The 23,783-nt window shown below is 41.5% G+C and overlaps 1 pseudogene; it reads right to left on the bottom strand.

The window, feature by feature from the left end:
- Positions 1-20,680: 20,680 nt before the first annotated feature.
- Positions 20,681-20,798, bottom strand: LOC126197182 (5S ribosomal RNA; annotated as a pseudogene).
- Positions 20,799-23,783: the final 2,985 nt, after the last annotated feature.

Genomic DNA, 23,783 nt, shown 5'->3' with positions numbered 1-23,783 from the left:
TGCCACGTCGTGTTGCGGCACCTCTGCGTGCTCGCGAGGGCCCTGCACGATATTAGACAGGTGTACCAGTTTCTTTGCCTCTTCAGTGTAAATTAATTTACCGATCAGTTTGATCTTAGGCCGTTGTCAAATGTATAATATTGGTGATCATGTATCGCATTTAAAAAAATTTCATTGCGTGTTATGTGAGGACAGACACGTTCCCACTAATACATTACTATATTATAGATATAGTCTTGCATATACCAATCTCCTTACGTGAGCAAATTCCACAATACCTTTCGGCACATACTTACACACAATGTTACATATCACGGGAAACATGCATCAACCCATCCCCATTCACACTCATGGTACATTAAAGGCATGAAAATGACGCCTTTGCTGGTTAAAATAGATTCATCATTTAATAGAAACATTTAGCTCAGGACGGGAGCATGTAGAGGAAATATGGCTCCAGTTTAAAAGAATAGTTCTCCGTGCATTGGACGTGTACATGGTACAACCGTTCATGATGGGAGGGTCCCCCCATGGTACATAATTACCGTAAAGAAGCTGTTAAAGATTCAGAGCACTGCATAATAGATGTAAAATAGGGGTACAGATAAAGAGGTGCTAAATGAAATGTGTTTGACTGTCAAGAGGGCAATGCATGAAGCCTACAATAACTTTCGTAGCAGAATATTACCTGAAGATCTTTCACAAATGCCGAGGAAATTTTGGTCGCATATAAAAGGTACCAAAGCGTCCGTGTACTCATAGACGAGACAGGGATTGTAATTAACGGTAGCAAAGCAAAAGCAGAAATGTTTAACTCCGTTTTAAAATATTTCTTTAAAAAGGAAAATCGATGAGTAACGCCCCAATTTAATTCTCTTACCACGATTAATGAAGTAAATATTAGTGTCAGTGGTGTTAAGGAACATCTTGCGTCGTTAAATCTGAACAAAGCTCCAGGTCATGATGGAATCCCAGTCAGATTCTGAGCCGAATTTGCAGCTGATTTAACCTCTCTTATAAACACAATATACTGGCAAACCCTGGAACAAAAAATTGCGCCCAGTGCTTGAAAGAAAGCTCAGGTCACATCCATCTACAAGAAGGGTAGCAGACATCATCCACAAAACTATTTTCTGATATCTCTGACGTCCTTTTGCTGTAGAATCTTAGAACATATTCTGTGCTTGTATAAACTTAGGACATATTTTGTGCTCAAACGTAATGAAGTTTCTCCTCACCTCTCAACAGGAATTCCGAAACCGTCTGTCATGTGTAATTCCACTCGCGCTTTTCTGATATGATAGCCTGAAAGCCATGGATCAGAGCTATCGCATAGGTAGATCGTTTCTTAACTTCCGAAAAGCATTTGATTTAGACTCACATACACGCTTATCATCGAAAGTACGATCATATGTGGCATCAAGTGAGACTTGTGACTGGAATGAGGATTTCTTGGTGGGGAAGGCATAGCTTCTTATTATGGATGGAGAACAGTCGACATATGTAGAAATAACGTCAAGGGTTCCCCAGGGAAATGTGTTGGGATCCTTGCTGTTAATGTTATACTTTAATTACCTCGCAGAAAATATTAACATTAACCTCACACGTTTTGCAGACGATGCAGTTATATGTAATGAAGTACTGACTCAAGAAAGCTGCACAAATATTCAATCTGATCTTATCAATTAGAAAATCGGGCAAAGATTGGTAACTCACTTTAAACGTTCAGGAATTTTTAATTGTGCATTACACAAATCGAACAATCGTAATCTTATGATTACAGTACAAGCGGGTCACGCCTGAAATTAGTCAACTCATACAATTATTGGGTGTAACAGTCTGTAGGGATTTGAAATGGAATAGGCATAGGTGAAGCAGATGGCAGACTGCAGTTTAATGTGGAACACTAGGTAAATACAAACAGTCTTCAAAGAAACACTGGTGCCACGGATCCTATGATATTGCTCAATTGTTTGGGACGCGTACCATATAGGACTATCAGGGAATACTGAACGAATACACAGACAGGCAACACGAATGGTCACAGGTTTGTTTTACCCTTGGGACAGTGTCACGAGGAAGCTGAAAGAACTGAATTGTCCGACACTTGAAGACAGAAGGTAACTATTCCGCGAAAGCCCACTTAGGAATTTTCTAGAACCAACTTTAAGGGATGAATTTAGGAACATACCACAATCCCCTTTGTGTAGCTCCCACAGTAACCGTGGAAACAACATCAGACTGATTACAGGCGTTTAAGAAGTCATGCTTGCTCCGCTCCATACGTGAACGGAATAGCAAAGAGCTCTAACACCTGGTATAATTGGACCTATCCTCTGCCTCGCACTTCACAGCTGTTTCCATATTATGGTATTGGATGGAGATGCTTAGTACAAAGGGCTACCTTCCAATGGAAAACCTCGTCTTGGAGAGACTAGCTTCTGAACGGACTGCAATTAAGAGCAACAAAACTTATAGACACTACCTCTACACTAGAGAACCATTACTGCCTATTTAGTAGGTCTCGTCCGCCTCACAGCACACATAGGATTATGAATCAAATTATAATATAATCATGTATCAAATTATAGAATTCATTTATCAATACATCTCTATCATATATAAAAGGAAATGTCCTGACTAACTGACTGACTGACTCATCATCGACCAGCCCAAGCCACTAAGGATAGAAACTCGAAATTAGGAGAAGGTGTTGATCTAATACTGTAAGCATAGTTAATAAGAGATTTTTCGAAATTCTGCCCCTAAGAGAGTAAATAGAGAGTGAATTTTTTTAAAAATATGTTGCTATTAAGGAAAATTTGAAGTTAGAACTATGAAAATTGATATTCAGTTTCTCGGTCTAAACTAAAGAAATGCAGGTGCTTCGGCAATTTTGTAAATTTAAACCATATGTGGGTGAAGCAGTGGCTGAAAAGTTTTTTGAACAAATCATTATTAAAGAGCCGGTAAAGCATTTTTATACCTATATCTGTGAAAATTGGTATTTGACTCCTCGGTTGGAAATAGAAAAAAACGTGTTTCACTGTTTCTGGAAATGCAACAATTATCGGGATCAAATTGGGGTTGAAATTTTTTTTAACTATATAATTGTGAAAGTATTTTTAAAGCTAAATCTATGAAAATTTGTATTTGGCTTCTCTGTTATAAATAACAAACAAACGCTTCATTGTTTTTGAAAATTCAACACCTAATGGGGTCAAACAGAGGATGAAATTTTTTAAGAAAATATTTCGTTATGCTAAAACATTTTTAAAATTAAATCTATGATAACTGGCATTTCACTTCTCGGTTAGAAATAAACAAATATGTGTTACGGAATGAATGTTTCTATGAAAATATCACCAAAGAAACTCAAAAGATAGGATTAACAAAAACTTACGATTCCAGCCACCAGAATCGCTTTTTGATCAGAAATAGATTTGGAAAGATCATTCTTCTATGGCCGTAACTAGCGTGAAAAGCTTAGAAAGTGTTGCAATTTGTGAACAGCATAAAAATTCGATTAAAGAAAAACAAAACAAAAAAGACAGTCTACGCGAGCAGAGCAGCGGGTGCTAAGCTAGCACATAATAAAAGTAAGTGTCCTGTGTCTGTATGTGCCGCCAAAACTCTGCAGCCGATCCCCGCAGTCCCGTGTGGGTTATATGGTATGATAGTCCTTCACCTCCCTTCAACGAAGAAGGTTTCAGTTTGGAACTGCAGGGGTTCGTTTTCAAGGTATGGGTGTTAAAAGAGGACGTAGCACCAGTGGACTTCGTATGGGAAGGCGGTGAAGCAGCTGGGAGTCATCGAGAGCAGAAGTGACGACGACTGGTTTGAATGCTGAATAATTTCGTAGAATATTTGACAAAGTTATGGAATCTTCTAGGTGGTTCGAGAATATTCCAGAATGTTCTAGAATTTTACAGAATATTCTAGAATGTTGTAGAATGGTTCAGTATGTTTGAAAATATTCTCGAACGTTTCATTTTTCCGTTGTGGTGATATGCAGCAGCTCAGAAAGGTATACATAGGCGATGGCGAAGCACATTCATCGCTAGATTGTTGGAAATCGATTCGAGTGAATTAATGAAAAGTGGGAATGATAGTGAGTGAAATAAATTCAAATGAAAGTGAATTGTGGAAGGTAGTGAACAATATGTTAAGTGGGATTTTAGTGCGTTAAGGAAGATTAACAATAGGATACCGATACGTGAAAGAGAGGAAGATCTTTCCAATGTTGAACTGAAAAAAAGGAAAGAGAACAGTGAACAAATGAAACAGATCGCGAGTGATATGAGTGTTCAGCTTCAAAACCTAAGAGAATGAACAGATAGAGAGAACACAGGTGAACAACATGATGAAATTAGAGAAAAGCATCGGGTGAAACAGAAAACTGACATAGAAAACTGCTGAAGAAACAAAATCACGAAATAAACTAAACAGAGCTACAATGAATGAAGGTCGCGAAAGACCATTATCACAAGTGCAGGAATAGAATATTGGTGTATGAGAAGTGCAGAGCTGAAGCAGAGATTACAGTCTAGTAGATGGATCTTTCCATTATGATGCCACATAAGAGTACAACAGACACACGTTGTTATTTTCGTCGCGCCAAAAAATTCATTAGAGAAACATCAGGAACGTGTTTCATCACACTAAAATTTTCTACAAAGCGTAAGAGCGCACAATGCTTGTTAACAAATGACATAATTTGGTAGCAACTATATGAGCAGTTAAGAACAATATAGTGTTGTTTTCGATTAAAGGAGAAGCCTGTCGTAGAGTGGGTGAATCATTACATATTGTTTCTCTATTTTCTCTAATTTCTTCTTATTTAACCATGAGACAGTAATGGTTAGTTAGAGAAGATATTTTTATTTATAACAAAATGAAGTTACTCAATGAAAGACAATATTAACTCATATAACAGAAATTTTACTTGAAACGTCGATACTTCCTGAAAATGTATGTGGTGAATGTAAAGCCACTGAAAAATATGAAAGCATATATGTCAATTGTTTTCTTCTTGTTATATCGCTTCTTGTTATTAGGAGCTCAGGTTGAGCAGATGTAAGTTTCGTAGTTGTAATATTTTTGATCGATAAAGGTTATTTAAATCTATGTATTGTAATAGTAGGCTTGAACCAGAATGCTGCTATAATTGATGTATTATTTCTGTATATTATACAGCACCAATAATAAACTATTGCAATAAAATAACCTCAATTATAGCAGTATTCTGGTCCAATGCTATTATCACATGCTACTATATAATCTAAAGCAATAAAACAACATCAACTATAGAAGAATTCTGGTTCAATACAATTATTACAATGTCATTATAGGGCATTTACCATGTTGAGAACCTGAGAGAAAAAAAAACTGTTTATTGTGTCGGCCCCATTATTGATTCACCCTGTCTCCTAATCATTTTTCCATTTATGTTGTGATTTATATATTTTTCAGCGGAAACAACAGGCGAGGTCGGTGGAGGATTGTTTGGACACGAACGACCGGAAACAGATGTTCTTTCGTAAAACGTTTTTCTACTAAGGGTCAGAACGCCATGAGATATTTAAGCCTATCATTTTTTCTGCCGTACGAAATACTGTATAGCAAAAATTGCGCGAGTCCTGTTTGTTTCTGTTTCCGAACAATGGCGCCCGTCACCCTACTCAGAAAATTTTAAAATTTTGGTTTTGTGAGGGTCCACAGGATCAATGTGTTTTGAGAATGACTGAATAAAATACGAGGATGGACTCCACAAGGTAACCTGAGTAGCAAATACTGTACAAAATTCAACATGCTGCCCTGCAGCGTGCAGGTTATGCACACGATAGCCCCCCTCGATATGGTTTGCCTCCATGTCACGAATGTTGTGCTATGATGAATTGTGTCATTTTCAGATCATTAGCCGGCCGAAGTGGCCGTGCGGTTAAAGGCGCTGCAGTCTGGAACCGCAAGACCGCTACGGTCGCAGGTTCGAATCCTGCCTCGGGCATGGATGTTTGTGATGTCCTTAGGTTAGTTAGGTTTAACTAGTTCTAAGTTCTAGGGGACTAATGACCTCAGAAGTTGAGTCCCATAGTGCTCAGAGCCATTTGAACCATTTTTCAGATCATTAAATTGAAATCGCTGCTTCGAGAAACGCATTCTACAATCATCTATTTGCTAAGGCAGGAGGTAACGCCAAGTGTATTTCATTGGTGATGAACAAACTGAATTCCTCGAGATTTCTTTAACGTTCTAGAAAATTGTTAGTGAATGTTTTGGTATGTTGCCGTACATTTTAGAACGTTGTCAAACGTTTTGGAATGTTCTCGGTGTTCTATAAAGAAGTAATAAGTAAGTGACAGAATACTTTATTTCATATTACATTATTGTTCAATAATTAACTGGATTTGAGAGTGATCTGGAATGTTTTCATAAAACAAACGAAAATAAGCTAGTGTAGTAATATCATTGCTAGTCTTGTTAACCCCCAATTAATCTAATTCTGATGTGGAAATAATAGTTTGTCACTCCCAAGACAATACGGCATTAAACAAAGTACTTCATTATGGATATATTCGCTAATTAACCCATTTGTATAAGATGTGTTAACTTGAGATCAACAGACTGCACGAAGTTTTCGTCTGAAATGTGCTGTGACATACCTCTCAGAGCAGGTCTAGCAAGTGTCCAGTCGGGAACCGGTGTCGAACCTCTGAGTCCCTCCACTGAGCGACGTCTACTGCTCGCGATCGGACGAGACGGCTTCAGTGATATAGTCGCACTCCGCGCGGTAAACAAGTGGAGCTTCCCGCGGCCGACCTTAAACCCTAACGCCTTGCGCCAACAAAGTTTCGCGAAGCGCTTAAATCCTGTGACCAGGCGCGTGACAAGCTCTGCGTTCGTTCTTCAGGACATACATGCCTCTAATGTGGTGAGTACACGGCTAGGGACGCCGTCAGCATTATCAAGTCCCGGAAACCGCTCTGTAACTGCTCGGCGCGGGAATATTGACCACGAGTAGGTGTGAGCGGAATAACGCTGAACACCACATAATGGAATGACGCAAACATCTCAGCAGGTTCTGTACTCGTCTTGGCCGTTTTCCAAGAGGCGCTCGTGCTTCTTGCTATCATATATTACAACCTCAACGATTGAACAGGTTTACACATTCATTAACAAGGACAGTGGTTCTTTTATTTTTCCTACTCTTTTCTGCAGTGGTATATCCCAGTGGGTCCCGCAACCGGCTTTCGTGACTCTCCTTCTCTGTCCGCTACCGTCTATCCAAGGATAGCTCCTCCTAAACTACACCTTGTTCGTAGCGAAGCACAGAAAGTGGACGCAATAGTACGATCACCTATGTTTTTATTTATTTATTAATGGCTTCTGGGCATCACCCATACAGCCTCAGACCAAAAATACGACAGTCATCTGTCACATATATTTAAAATGGGATAACTCCTAATATCCTGGCGGACCTCCTTTTGCCCAGCGCTGTACAGCAATACGACGAGGCATGGACTCAACAAGTTGTTGCAAGCCCCCTGCAAAAATATTGAGCCATGCTGTCTCTATAGCCGTCCATAATTGCTAAAATGTTGCGCATTCATGATACTGTGCACGAACTGACCTTCAATTATATGCCATAAATGCTCGATAGGTGGCCAACTCATTCACTCGAATGCTCCAGAATGTACTTCATAACCGTCGCTAACAATTGTAGCCCAGTAGCAGATGCATTGTCATCCGTAAAAATATCATCGTTGTTTGGGAACTTAACGAGGCCTACGAGAAAGACAGGCCGCGTCGCGTACGTCACGAAGGTAGTCCTGCGCTCGCTCGCTCACTGAAATCAGCAGACAAACTACGTTTCTACACCTGTTAACTTGCAACTAGGCGTGTCCGTACAAACGAAAACTGAATCTTACTGGATTCTGCTATTATGATAGGAAGTCCATGGGCCTACTTATAATCTGTTACGGCTTTACTGGCGCACAATAAAAAAAATAATGCTAAAATGATTATCAGGTGCATGAGGCACCACTTCCAGCAAGTAATTAGTACTGTTAAGCAGAACAGAATAAACTTTTAAACAGAAGAGACTAAATGCTATAAACACGCCGTTATACAATTTATATAGAGAATTGATATTAAATTAAATGTTGTTGTAGTACTGTTAATCAGTAAGACTTCATAATAGCAGATTCCAGTGGAAGATGCAGTTCTCGTTAGTACTTACACGCCCAGCTGCGAGTTAACAGGTTTAGAAACGCATTTTGTCTGCTGAGCTGAGCGAGCGAGCGAGTTCAGGACTACCTTCGTACGTACGCGCCGCGGCCTGTCTTTCTCATGGGTCTCGGAACTTGAAGACTGTGAATGGCTGCAAATGGTCTCAACTGGTTCAGGTGAACAAGAGGATCCAGTCCATTCCACGTAAACACAGCTCACGCCGTATGGAGCCGCCATCAGCTTGCACGGTGCCTTGCTGACAAATTGGGTCCGTGGCTTCGTGAAGTCTGCACCATACTAGAACCTGCCATCAGCTCTTACCAACTGAAATGGGGACTCATATGAGCAGGCCACGGTTGTCCATTCGTCTAGGGTCCATCTGATATTGCCACAAGCCCAGGAGAGGAGCTGCGAACGACGTCGTGCTGTTAGCAAAGGTACTCGCGCCGGTCGTCTCCTGCCATAGCCCATTAACCCCAAAATTTTCAGTACTGTCCTAAAGGATATATTCGTCGTACGTCCCACATTGATTTCTGCAGTTATTTCACGCGGTGCTGGTTGTCTGTTAGCACTGACAAATCTACGCAAACGGCGCTGCTCTCGACCGTTAAGTGAAAGCCGTCGGCCACTGTGTTGTCCGTGGTGAGAGGTAAGGTCTGAAATGTGATATTCTCAACACACTCTGGATACTACGTACCTAGGAATATTAAATTTCCTAACGATTTCCGAAATGTAATGTCCCATGCGACTAGTTCCAACTACCATTCCGCATTCAAAGTCTGTTACACACGTTGTGCGGCCATAACCACGTCAGAAACCTTTTCACGCGAATGACCTGAGCGCAAATAGCAGCTCCGCCAGTGGTCTGCCCTCTTATACCTTATGTACGTGATGCTATCGCCATCTAAACATGTGCATATCGCTATCCCATGCCTTCTGTCAGTTCAGTGTATATTATAATGTAAAAAAATTCTCTCCTCCTATACTCTCATTTGCCCTCTGTTTCAGAAAGGGTTTTAATGTTTCTAGACAATGTATTTCCGTAGGTCATCATATTCTGTAATAGTTTCGTAGTTTGTTCAAGCCTTCTGTGGCAACGGAAGAAAATACGATTAACATTTTCCTCGCTGCCGCATTCACGTAACGAAGGTGTGACCATGTTGACGCACTGGAGATGTTGCCGGACCCTCCTTTGATTGAAGCATAGTCGTGCCATTGTCACTATAAAGTTTCTGTTGTATCTTCAACTTTGGTACCAAGGACGTGATGGGAAATTAGGCACCATTGCGGCATAGTGTCTCCCTATAATTTCGTAAGGCTGTTGGAGATTTTCATTCCATCGGCTCCTAATCCTTATGGTATGAAGAACATCATCGGGTGGCATTTTATCGTGTTTCATTGAACCAATGTACACAGCTTCCGTGGCCACAGTATCTACGAGTACTTTTTCATTTCCCTTTACTTCGTTATACGCTTTCACCAACACGATGGTCGTCTTATTTACGTGGGAAAGCTACTGCACTGCTACTATATTCCGATGTACTTGATTATTATTGGTATTGTTGACGTCGTAGCATTTTAACGGCATCAATGCTTAGTTTCACTGTGATAAAACTACTATTGATTGTTCTTTCACTTGTTTTGCGTATTTAGGTCCCTCGAAAATCGCAACGAGTTCTGCAGTGAGTATGAACGCGGACTTCCAGGAGCTTGAATTTGCCTCCTTCTTTAATCTTGCTGTCTATAAATGCACTTACTGCCCCATCCTTTCCTTTAGACCCATCCATGTAAATCGTCTACTTAATACGCTGTAACACCACACTTTTTTATTTTATTTATTTTCATCAGTTCACTGGTTTGATGCGGCCCGCCATGAACTCCTCTCCTGTACTAACCTCTTCATCTCAGAGTAGCACTCGCAACATACGTCCCCAATTATCTGATGGATGTATTCCAATATATGTCTTCCTCTACAGTTTTTGCTCTCTACAGCTCCCTCTACTACTATGGCAGTCATTCCCTCATGTCTTAATAGATGTCCTATCATCCTGTCCCTTCTCCTTATCAGTGTTTTCTACATATTCCATTCCTCTCCGATTCTGTATAGAACCTTCTCATTCTTTATCTTATCAGTCCACCTAATTTTCAACATTCGTCTGCAGCACCACATGTCGAATGCTTCGATTCTCTTCTGTTCCGATTTTTCCACACATGTTTCACTATCAAACAATGCTGTACTCCAGACGTACGTTCTCAGACATTTCTTCCACAAATTAAGGCCGATATTTGATATTTGTAGACGTCTATTAGCCAGGAATGCCTTTCTTGCCATAGCTAGTTTGCTTTTGATGTCCTCCTTGCTCCGTCCGTCATTGGTTATTTTATTGCCTAAACAGCAGAATTCCTTAACTTCATCTACTTCGTGGCCATCAATCCTGATGTTAAGTTTCTCGCTGTTGTCATTTCTACTACTTCTCATTAACTTCGTCTTTCTTCGATTTACTCTCAATCCGTACTGTGTACTCATTAGACTGTTCATTCCGTTCAGTCATGTAATTCTTCTTCACTTTCACTCGAGAAAGCTATGTCATCAGCGAATCATATCATTGATATCCTTTCACCTTGAATTTTATTTCCACTCCTGAACCTTTCTTTTATTTCCATTATTGCTTTCTCGATGTACAGATTGAACATTAGGGGCGAAAGCCTACATCCTTGTCTTACGCTCTTTTTAATAGAGCACTTCGTTCTTAGTCGTCCACCCTTATTATTCCCTCTTGGCTGTTGTACATATTGTACATGGCCCGTTTCTCCCTACAGCTTACCCTAACTTTTTCAGAATTTCGAACATCTTGCACCATTTTACATTGTCGAACGTTTTTTACAGGTCGACAATTCCTATGAACGTGTCTTGATTTTTCTTTAGTCTTGCTTCCATTATTAACCGCAACGTCAGAATTGCCTCTCTCGTGCCTTTACTTTTCCTAAATCCAAACTGATCGTCATCTAGCACACCCTCAATTTTCTTTTCCATTCTTCTGTTTATTATTCTTGTAAGCAGCTTCGATGCATGAGCTGTTAAGCTGATTGTGTGATAATTCTCGCACTTGTCATCGCTTGCCGTCTTCGGAATTGTGTGTATGGCGCTTTTCCGAAAGTCAGATGGTATGTCGCCAGACTCGTACATCCTACACACCAACGTGAACAGTCGTTTTGTTGCCACTTCCCCCAATGATTTTAGAAACTCTGATGGCATTTATCTGTTCCTCCTGCCTTATTTGACCTTAAGGCCTCCAAAGCTCTTTTAAATTCTGATTCTAATACTGGATCCCCTATCTCTTCTAAATCGACTCCTGTTTCATCTCCTATCACATGAGACAAACCTGCCTCCTCATAGAGTCTTTCAATGTATTCTTTCCACATATCCGCTCTCTCCTCTGTATTTAACAGTGGAATTCCCGTTGCACTCTTAATGTTACCATCTTTGCTTTTAATGTCACCGAAGGTTGTTTTGACTTTCCTGTATGTTGAGTCTGTCCTTCCGACAATCATTTCTTTTTCGATGTCCAAAAGCAGACCAAAGGTCGATAGTGATAAATTACGAAGGGCATTCCGTAAGTAATGCAACACTTTCTTTCTCGGCTAATTTCCGTTGAAAAAAAATGCAGCATTTGTTATGGGACATCGTGGAATATTCCAACTTCAGCCCCCATAATTCCATGAAGTTCCGATAGTTGGAGGCGCTATACGTAGCCTTCAAAATGGCACCTATGACGGAGTTGCGTTTGAAGCACAGAGCTCTCATTGAGGGTTTTTTTTCCGGAAAAGAGCGTCTCAGATATTCGTAGACACTTGCAGAATGTCTACGGAGAACTGGTAGTGGACAAAAGCACGTTGAGTCTTGGGGGAGACGTCTGTCATCGTCCCAACAAGGTTGCGCAAATCTGTCCAGTCTCCCACATGCTAGTCGGCCGCACACAGCTGTGACTCCTGCAATACTGAACTTCGGTGTGTTTGACACCACACAAATGAAAACAAATTTATCCTTCTCGATTACAACGTAAGGTCTCACACAAGTCAGTACACTCGAGACGAGCACACAAAACTTCATTGTACTGTTCTTCCTTATTCATCCTACAGCCCGGATCTCGCACCTTCTGACCTCCATCTGTTTGGACAATGAAGGGTGCACTCTGCGGCAAGTAGTATGTGGATGACGGGGAGCCTATAGATGCAGCAGAACGGTAGCTCCGACTTCGATCGTTAGGTGGTACCATGTTGGCATACCAGCCCTCTCAGTAAGGTGGCGAAAGCCGTCTCATTGAGAAACAGGGCTTTGTATCCCAGAGAGAGCTGTACTGGAAATCTGAATAGTATCAACCTGCTTCCAGAAAAAAAAAATCTGTTGCATTACTTATTGAACGTCCCTCATGAAATGTAGATAACTTGTGTTCTGTGGAATTCCTCATATAGGATCTGATATATTCTTTGAGTGGTCCTGGAAAGATACCAACCATGCCACTGAGGGTGGGGGGAAGGTGGGAGGGGGGGGGGAAGGAGAAGACCAGTAATTTGTTGATACTCATCCTCAGGACCATTGAACTACTCTTTGAATTTGTGGCCTTGTGTGCAGAGCATTCTCACATGAAAGTTGCAGTCTTTCGATACACTCGATTCCTATGTCACTGAATGAGTGGGTTTAACCGATCCTTATCAGTTCTGCTTTTTGTGTAGTTGAACCAGAGGACTTAGTCGTTTCCATGTAAACACAGCCCAAACCGTTAAGAAGGCACCACCAGCTTGCACAGTGCCTTGTTGACAACTTGCTTCCATGGATTTGTAGGGTCTGTGCCACATTCGGACCATACCGTCAGCTCTTACCAACTGAAATCGGGGCTCACCTGACCATACCACAGTTTTCCACTCGTGTATGGTCCAATCGATTGGGTCACGAGTCCAGGACAGGCGGAGCAGGCGATGTTGTGCTGTTGGCCAAGGCACTCGCGTCGGTCCTCTACTGCCATAGCACATTAACGCCAGATTTCGCCGCACTCACAAAAAATGGTTCAAATGGCTCTCAGCACTATGGGAGGTAACTTCTGAGGTCATCAGTCCCCTAGAACTTAGAACTACTTAAACCTAACTAACCTAACGACATCGCACACATCCATGCCCGAGGCAGGATTCGAACCTGCGACCGTAGCGGTCGCGCGATTCCAGACTGTAGCGCCTAGAACCGCACGGCCACGCCGGCCGGCCGCCGCACTCTTAACGGACACGTTTGTCACACATCACATACTGATTTCTGTGGTTACTTCACGCAGTGTTGCTTGTCTGTTGGCACTACAACTCTATCCAAATACTGTTTCTCTCAGACTTTGAGGGAGAACGTCAGGGTGAAGGTCGAAAAAACTCGAAATTTTTTAAATTACGGAATTTGAATGTAGATACATTGAAGAATTATTCCTCAAAATATTATGAGCAAACTCGAAAAAGTAACGATTCTGTGAGCGTTTGAAATCGAGAGTGAAAGGCACGTCTCGGCGTTAAAGAATCGGTTCCGTGCTCACGCTCCCTTCGTTACCATTGCCATAAGTCGTTATCGATGCCATCAGCCCTGTTTATACCGATTTGAGTAAACCTGATCTGATGGAGCTTTATCTAGGCGGTTTTACTCAAAAATTTAACGAAAGTTTTTATAGTCCCATCCAGCCGACGCGAAATTGTTAACATTGCTTCAAATTTGGCCGTATGTCTCTTCAATGTAGGCCGTACTGTATTAACGCATGTGTCAAATGCTCTTCAAATCAATATCGGCTATGAAATGTACCGATTCCGTGAAGATAGAGACGCTAGCGACGATGCGCTCAGCAACGAAAAGGGCTTTGAGGACGAAAATGAGGGCTTATCAGGGCAAAGCAACGGAAAGCGGACGTACACTAGCCGGGGCGACAGTTACTATGGACCAGGCATCGGTGATACCCCGTAAGTTTCAAGCTTTGTATTCTTTTTTTATACGATACACTACTGGCCATTAAAATTCCTACACCAAGTAGAAATGCAGATGATAAACGAGTATTCATTGGGAAATATATTATACTAGAACTGACATATTACATTTTCACGCAGTTTGGGTGCATACATCCTGAGAAATCAGTACCCAGAACAACCACCTCAGGCCGTAATAACGACCTTGATACGCCTGGGCATTGAGTTAAACAGAGCTTGGATGGCGTGTACAGGTACAGCTGCCCATGCAGCTTCAACACGATACCACAGTTCATCAAGAGTAGTGACTGGCGTATTGTGGCGAGCCAGTTGCTCGGCCACCATTGACCAGACGTTTTTAATTGGTGAGAGATCTTTAGAATGTGCTGGCCAGGGCAGCAGTTAAACATTTTCTATATCCAGAAAGGCCCGTACAGGACCTGCAACATGCGGTCGTACATTATGCTGCTGAAATGTAGGGTTTCGCAGGGATCGAATGAAGGGTAGAGCCACGGGTCGTAATACATCTGAAATGTAACGTCCACTATTCAAAGTTCCGCCAATGCGAACAAGAGGTGACCGAGACGTGTAACCAATGGCAACCCATACCATCAGGCTGGGTGATACGCCAGTATGGCGATGACGAATACACGCTTCCAGTGTGCGTACACCGCGATGTCACCAAACACGGATGCGACCATTTTGATGCTGTAAACAGAACCTGGATTCATCCGAAAAAATGACGTTTTGCCATTCGTGCACCCAGGTTCGTCGTTGAGTACACCATCGCAGGCGCTCCTGTCTGTGATGCAGCGTCAAGGGTAACCGCAGCCATGGTCTCCGAGCTGATAGTCCATGGTGCTGCAAACGTCGTCGAACTGTCCATGCAGATGGCTGTTGTCTTGCAAACGTCCCCATCTGTTGACTCAGGGATCGAGACGTGGCTGCACGATCCGTTACAGCCATACGGATAACATGCCTGTCATCTCGACTGCTAGTGATACGATTCCGTTGGGATCCAGCACGGCGTTCCGTATTAGGCACCTGAACCCACCGATTCAATATTTTGCTAACAGTCATTGGATCTCGACCAACGCAAGCAGCAATGTCGCGATACGATAAACGGCAATCGCAATAGGCTACAATCCGACCTTTATCGAAGTCGGAAACGTGATGGTACGCATTTCTCCTCCTTACACGAGGCATCACAACAACGTTTCACCAGGAAACGCCGGTCAACTGCTGTTTGTGTATGAGAAATAGGTTGGAAACTTTCCTCATGTCAGCATGTTGTAGGTGTCGTCACCGGCGCCATCCTTGTGTAAATGCTGTGAAAAGCTAATCATTTGCATATCACAGCATCTTCTTCTTGTCGGTTAAATTTCGCGTCTGTAGCACGTGATCTTCGTGGTGTAGCAATTTTAATTGCCAGTAGTGTAAATACTTGTCAAACTTTAAACGCGTTTTTCTCAAAACCTTGTTTTTAGGTATGGTTGTCATCGCCCACGCTATAATTTTCATCCGAGTTTATTGATTTTTGCTCTCCTTTGAAGCAAATTGAATTCTCTTTAGTTAATCATAGCCGATTTTTTGTTGATATTTAGTACTTTTTTTTCAAATCTCTACAATAAAGTAACATTAGATCTGTAAGATCAGGGTGACATGTTAATTTCATGTTTCAGGTAACCACAACCGGAATTACAGCGACAACCGTCGATCTACCTCCTTTCAGAACTGCATCGGGAAAATCTCAAATACACTGTGAAGATATTAATATTTTCCAATAAAAATGCCAATCAAAATTTCAATGTATGCTTTTTTCATTGCATCAAATCCCATTTGTCTACCGCATTCCAGTATGGAGAAACAAAATCCTGAATTTGAGCAGTATTTTCGTCCGTCATCTTGTCGTTCCTCCTGAAGTGAAGACCGTCGGCCACTACGTTGTCCATGCTGAGAGGTAACGCAATAAATTTGCTACTCTTGGCACACTCTTGACACTGTGTATCTTTTAATACTCAATTCCCCAACGATTTCCGAAATTTAATGTCCCAAGTGAGTAGCTCCAACTACCATCCCGCAGTCAAAATCTGTTAATTCCCTTCGTGCGGACATAATCATGTCGGAAACCTTTTCACTTGAATCACCGGAGTACAAATGACAGCTTGTAATGCCATTATCGATATTATCTAACGTCTTTGTCGGTTTTTACTTAATGTGATTTCTGTATAACTATCATCTTAGATGTAACACCCATGTAAATGTTTTAATAAATGTTTATGATAATTTATGTAATTATAATTAATTTATGTAATTATAATTAATTTATGGATTCAATTTCAAAAGTAATGTGCTGTAAAAGAATGTAAAATCTAAAAGTTTAATTATAATATAGGTCCATGCGTAGGGAAAGTAGGTTTGTAATCACGTAAGATTTGAAGGCAAGTTCCTCCGCAACGGAACTGGCTAGGCATGAATAGAAAAGGTGGATCCGGCGGTCGAACTGCTAGATTCGTGTGTGGCATGAGTGGGTGACTATAAGGCAAAGAGTGCGCATCTCGTGAACTGAAAGAGGCGAGAAGAACTGCAAGATTATATAACATAACCTCGGATGAGGAAGTAATGCAGCTTGTTATTCATGAGATTCTTCGGTTAGCTCCGTGCTATGAGAATCCGACGCTAAGATGAACATTTTCAGAGCTTGATACACAAGAAGAGCCATGGATACTTTTCAGGCCCTTTTTTTCAATAGCACACGAGATCGACGCTGTCACCACTTTCAGGTCAAATTATCCGTTGAATACTGTGTCACTGCATGGACCATTTATATGGTTCCGTGTTCAATAATAATTTTGTGTTCTAAAAAATTTATGTTGAGTCACCGTATTTTATCCGTATTCATTTACTTAGACAGGGTCCTGTCTCAAGTGCTACACTGAAACTGAGTATCCTATTTTACTGAACTGAAAAGCAATTATCTTCTTTATCAAAGATTAACAAACTTTGTGGAGTTATAAAGTACATAATTGTTTAGTGAGCATAAGTTTTGAAATTCTCAACGTAGTTTTCATAAATGGACGGTTAAAGTATTCAGTTCAGAGATTCTTTTTATTGAAACAATAGTGTTTACAATTTCTTGAGTTATGTATTTAACAGTATTTCCCATAACGTGTTGTGACTAAAGAGTCCAGCCACGATCTGGATCTACTGATAAATCAGTTCCTGGGACCCCACGCTAATAGTTGAGCCAGATTTAAATGTCATATTACAATAACCGCATTGAGGAATAAACAACTGGCTACAAATATTCAAACTATATTAGGGTATAAACAAAAGATACAATTACTCAACTATTTCAATAGCAATAATTTCATATAGTTAAACAAACAAAAGAACCTCTTGCCCAAGTCAGTAGTGTTCCACCATTTGTAAGAATTTTACCTATAATCATCATTATGTTCCTACTGTAATGTACAGATAGTAAGCGTTATTGAGATCCAGTTGTTGCATTAATACTCCTCCGATGTAGTTCAAGGCAAGGTTCTAGTACATTATTTGCTAAATTATGCTATATTACCAGCAAAACAGAAGTTTAGTATCACGTGAAGCCAAACCACAGTTAACTTCCTTTATGAACCATGCCAGTACTGCGTACAACTTCTCCGAATTAGGCTGGCGACCGTTTCTTTTCACATAATTACAGTTTACTTGATTGCTAATAGAACCTTGGTTCGATTCTCGTTTTCCTTGCTATTGCTTTCTTTGAATAGAAATCTTCAGGGAAACAAATTTGGCCCAACACCTTTAAATTACACATGGTCACGATCACAAAATAAAAATTCCTTAACAGGGGTAACACTATCGGCATATCAGTATCAAATTATTTAATAGTAGCCAGTACAGCTATAATACCCGCCAATGCCGTGCCCTTTTATAGCTTGTGTACGCGATACTACTGCCATCCGTATATGTGCATATCGCTATCCCAATACTTTTGTCACCTCAGTGTAACACGTAACCAGGACCTACTTCCAAGAGAGTAACAGTTGAAACCGTATACGTGTGCTACGGCTTCTTATCAATCATCGCGTTTGTGTTTGTTTACATCTGGTTAATCCTTATGATGAACAAAGTTTGGTGCTTGTTTACAAACATTCGACCTTGAAGCAACTAGCGTCGATGGCGAGAGGAACGAATACGTTGTTCAGTGTTACCAAGTGAGACGACCTCCGGCGCGGTAAGCGGATTTTAGCGCTGAGAGGGCGCCACCGCTGAGACTGCTACGTAAGAAGGCTTCGCGTTTCCTCCGACTGTGCGGCGTGCGCTATGCACAGCTGGTCCGCAGTGAACACGTCAGGCTGCGCCACGCCCAGTGGTGTAGGACAGATCACCAAACGGACAAACTGACGTGCGCAGGCCTCATCATATAACTTGAAAGCCAGAACGAAAGCTGTGGGGAAAAAAGATGAAAAACTAAATTCAGCATTCCGCGTTAACCATGTGTGAGTGGCATGCAGTGCATAAACCAGGACAGCCAACATATTTATTTACTAAAAAAGCTATAAAAGAAGGTGACGTTAGCAAAAAGATAGTTACCTCAGACCTATTGTGTATGTATTCGAATCTCGCAAACTAAGCAGCAAAAAATGTTGGTGAGATTTGCGAAACTGACCTTTGGCTTTCAAGACATTGTCATTGTTTGGTTTTTTTATCGCTGCATCGAATCAAGAGAATTGCTTTCAAATGTTCGTCATTCAGTGTTGTTCGATGTGCTCACTTAACTCACTGCATTTCTGAAAATGATTGCTCACGAACATAAGCTGTTCGAAACATTGATGCCATACCAGCGGAAAATTTCTTCACTTTCGGAAACTCAACACCAGGTAAACAGCAGTAAAATTCGACAAAATTTCCTCCTCTGTGCTTCTCTTTCAACAAGTCACTTGCATGCAACTCTAGTTCAAGTGGCATATCATTAAGGTTACAACGAATCGGATTATGAAACAGACATCTTCGGGGATTGAAGTACAAAACTCCTCGAAACAGTGAAAATGAGAAACGTTTTCTCCTTCCAGTTGTGCTACAAGCACTGACAACTGTTCAAATGGTTCAAATGGCTCTGAGCACTATGCGACTCAACTTCTGAGGTCACCAGGCGCCTAGAACTTAGAACTAATTAAACCTAACTAACCTAAGGACATCACACACATCCATGCCCGAGGCAGGATTCGAACCTGCGACCGGAGGGGTCGCTCGGCTCCAGACTGTAGCGCCCAGAACCGCACGGCCACTCAGGCCGGCTGACAACTGTCTATTAAATCTTTTGTTGATTCTGTAGAGATCATGTGGAATGCAATGTCGACCAGAAAAGGCAACATTGACAGCCAGATAGGACCTGACAGCTACGGAGCATCTCTATCTTTTTCAGTGAGAAAAACGTCCATTTCGTTTCGGATCTCGTGGTAAAGAAACAGAACTTCATCGCAGCTGAGCCATATCACTGCAGTATGATAAGGCGAGTCACAGAATTCAGAATAAATTTCTTCAAGAAACGCGTGTAACTGCCTGAAATTGGGTGCATGCCCCCGAATGAACTTGGCAACATTTTCGCGCCGTGTAGTTGCAGCTGTAGCAGTTCAGCTGCCAAGTACTGACGAAGTTGTTTGTGCGCGGTATTCGGTTGTTAAATTTAGTAGTTTTCAACGGTCTCTCGTACTGTTTCTCGTGAAATAACGATTTCATAAACTTTCGGGAACTTTCGCTCACTGTGTTTTATATAGTTTTTTGAGCGTTGTAGTCATTTATTAAATTTCTTCTGTTCTTCTTTGCTTCTTGCTGTTTCTAGCTAAACGTTTCAGTAAAAACTTCCATTCACAGTGTTTAGTTTCATTGGGTGTTCCAATGGACGCTTGAAGTTCTGATTTTAGACAGTAAATTGTGTGGAATTTTGTGGTACTGGTATTAGTTGTGGTATTAATAGAAGTTGTTGTTTTCTTATTAGAGAGCGAAATTCGAGATCACTGTTGTTAGTTCTTTAAATCGTTCTACTGTAGCAACTGAATTTAGGTAAAGTAGGCGTTTTGTTTTTTCAATAATTGTTAACATTTTGCCATGAGTGAGAAGTGTTGGCTTTGTCGTAGGTTTGTGAGTAGTGGGTTACGATGTGAGATTTGTTCAAACTATTTTCATTGGGAGGGATGCAGTGGGGAAGCCAGTGGACATTCCAGTGATATCTTCTGCTGGAAACCCAGAATCTGTAAAAGCATTCCGTCTTCCGGCCACGAGTGGCCTACCGGGACTATCCGACCCCCGTGTCATCCTCGGTGGAGGATGCGGATAGGAGGGGCGTGGGGTCAGCACACCGCTCTCCCGGTCGTTATGATGGTATTCTTGACCGAAGCCGCTACTATTCGGTCGAGTAGCTCCTCAACTGGCATCACGAGGCTGAGTGCACCCCGAAAAATGGCAACAGCGCATGGCGGCCTGGATGGTCACCCATCCAAGCGCCGACCATGCCCGACAGCGCTTAACTTCGGTGATCTCACGGGAACCGATGTATCCACTGCGATAAGGCCGTTGCCAAACCAGAATCTGTAGCAGAAATAAATTAATAGAGGAGCAGGAGCGTAAGATCTGTGCCCTACTCGTACAGTTAAAAAACGCAAAGTAGGCTCAAATGGTTCAAATAGCTCTAAACACTAAGGGACTTAACATTTGAGGTCATCAGTCCATCTAGACTTAGAACTGCTTAAACCTAACTAACCTAAGGACATCAAACCACACATCCATGCCCGAGGCAGGATTCGAACCTGCGACCGTAGCAGCAGCGCAGTTTCGTATTGCAGTGCCTACAACCTCTCGGCCACAGAGGCCAGATCGCGAAGTAGGAACTAGATAGGATGAGGAGGCAGAACTGGCAGTTGGTAAGAAGGCAGCTAGGAGAAAGAGGTAGACATCTGTACTTTGGGCATCATCAATAGACTTGGCCAACTGATAGAGTTTAGCGGAGAGGAGTCTCTTGTAGCCGTATGTGTAGGAAACATGCAGCAGGCCTCAGTAGTTAAGGAGTTGCAATCCTCTGCCGCTAGAGGACTCCAAAATATAACGTTGTAAAGTGTATGCTTCGCCGGCGATGGGCGAAGCATGACAGAATCTTTGACCAGAGAGTAGTTTATTGTTAGTTGTTGCTTGTCGCGTGTCTGCGCTAGTCTGCGCGAGTCGACGGTAGAAGTCAGTCTGCGCGAGTCGACAGCAGTAGTCGGAGTCTGTCTGCAGTAGTAGTCAGTCGGATACGGTAGTAGGGAGTCGGCATGCGTCGGCTGTGTGCTCTGGTCGCGACTCTGGTCAGGACTCTGGAGGATGAGTATTGTTGTAGAAGGTAAAGAAGCAGCCTTGCGCATATTTAATAATGTATGTTAATTGTAATTTAATTTGTTCAGAAAAAATGCTCCAATAATAATCTTTTTATAAAGTAACTCTTTTAAAGAAAAGTATTCATTTCAATTTAAAGAATTTTTCCACTCCTTTGAAGATAAAGCATTCATTTCAATTTAAAGAATATTTCCTATGCATTCCTTCCAAGAATCAAATATATATATATATATATATATATATATATATATATATATACGCCAGCATTCAAATGGTTCAAATGGCTATGAGCACTATGGGACTCAACTGCTGAGGTCATAAGTCCCCTAGAACTTAGAACTACTTAAACCTAACTAACCTAAGGACAACACACACATCCATGCCCGAGGCAGGATTCGAACCTGCGACCGTAGCGGTCGCGCGGTTCCAGACTGTAGCGCCAGAACCGCTCGGCTACCAGCGGCCGGCTACGCCAGCATTGCACGAAGCTGTGTCGATAAATAAGAGCAGATATAGTTGCAGTTTATTGAGGTAAGAATTTTGCCTGTTTTATTCAGAATAGAGGGCCGAAGGTCAGCGCTGCTGTCCTTATAAAATTTACCAGATATTATTATTTCTGTTAGGAGGCTACATTTCGTTCATGGTTCATTATTTAATAAATATTATTGTGTGGGTTTTTGGTCAATTTTCATTTAGCAATTTTGCGGGGAGTTTACGCTTGGCTCCATTTTGCATTATTATTAAACATTATTTTTGTTGGGAGGTTACACTTGGCTCCATTTCAAATTTTCATTTAAATTAAATTTCGTGTGGGGAGGTTACAACGTGTAACATGGCGGTGTGTAACGTAAATATGTCGATGCATGGGAAACTGTACGCTGTAATCGAGTTTCTAACCAGAGAAGGATTCGTACACACATGGAGCACTCTCCCCCCCCCCCCCCCCCCCCCCAGTGTGACAATATTTGGCCCCATCCGATTGTAATCTGTATCCAAAACAAAAAGAACATCTTCGATGACTTCACTTCGCTAATGATGAAGCAGTGCAAGCAGATGTGCAGTTGAGGTTCCGTCAAAAAAAGTCAAACATTCTACAGTGGCAGTATCAACAATGATCTCTAATTGGCACAAATGTTTTCATCGTCAGGGTCACTAAGTTGAGAAACAGATATATTGACATGAAGAATAAAGTGTAGAATTTTAATAACTTTTTTTTCATTTACGAAGTTTTGAGAGTTTTCATATAAAAAATTCGGAGACACTACTTCTCAACGCTCCCTCGAATTCTAAGCTGTAATCGAGTCACTAACCCCAGAAATGTTCGTCCACACATGGAACAGCCTCTCTTTTAGCATGACAATGCCGTCCACCTACATGGTAAATGTTGTGCCCTGATAGTAAAATATCATGCCAGTTATCCAGTATATGAAAATGAGTATTTGTTTGTTTCTTCGTTCATCTTTTATGCGTTACTATCCATTCAGACTATTTGGTGACTTGTTGTGCTCACACCTGCGAAGGTTTCTGAGGGGTAAGAACCACCTTCCACACAAAGGGGTCGAGGTGAAAAGGAAGTGACATAGAAGAATAACTCAGGCGCGCTGGAGCAATTTTAGTAAAACTTTGTATATATGATTCCTTATTTGTACAAAGATATAGTTGAGGTAATATACCCCAACTACCCATAGGGGTGAGGTGGAAAAACTAGAGTGTGAAAAGACGTGTGTAAGAATACTCAGCAGCGACCGATATTAGTATCAAATCCAGAGCTGTGGTAGTAGATAGACTTACTGGTGACTGTCACGTGACGTTTCAACACTGGAGTCGTGGGCAGAGGGGTGGAATGCAAAGATAGAGTCATATCAGCAAATATCTGTAACGTTTGAAGGAATTTCTACCAAAGATAGTACATGTATCACTTGCTGTATGGAAAAAAAGTTTTTTTGGCAATAGAACACCCCTATGGCTGAGGTTTTGTGGTGGAAAAGTGTGACAAAAAAATAAAGTTCAGGAACACTTAGAACAGTTTTTACAAAATATTGTATACACATGACTTGTTATTTGCATAAAAATTACCATGATACTAAGATATCCCAACTATCGATAGGTCTGGTGGTGAATAAGAAAAGGGCTGACATGCAAAAACATTCGTAATGACCTGCTGGTATTTCTTTCCTGCAATTATCTGAGTTGGA

This window comes from Schistocerca nitens, chromosome 7 (assembly GCF_023898315.1).
Source record: "Schistocerca nitens isolate TAMUIC-IGC-003100 chromosome 7, iqSchNite1.1, whole genome shotgun sequence".
Taxonomy (NCBI): domain Eukaryota; kingdom Metazoa; phylum Arthropoda; class Insecta; order Orthoptera; family Acrididae; genus Schistocerca; species Schistocerca nitens.
The sequence above is the reverse complement of the archived record's forward strand: the minus strand, read 5'-3'. Positions and strand labels throughout refer to the sequence as shown.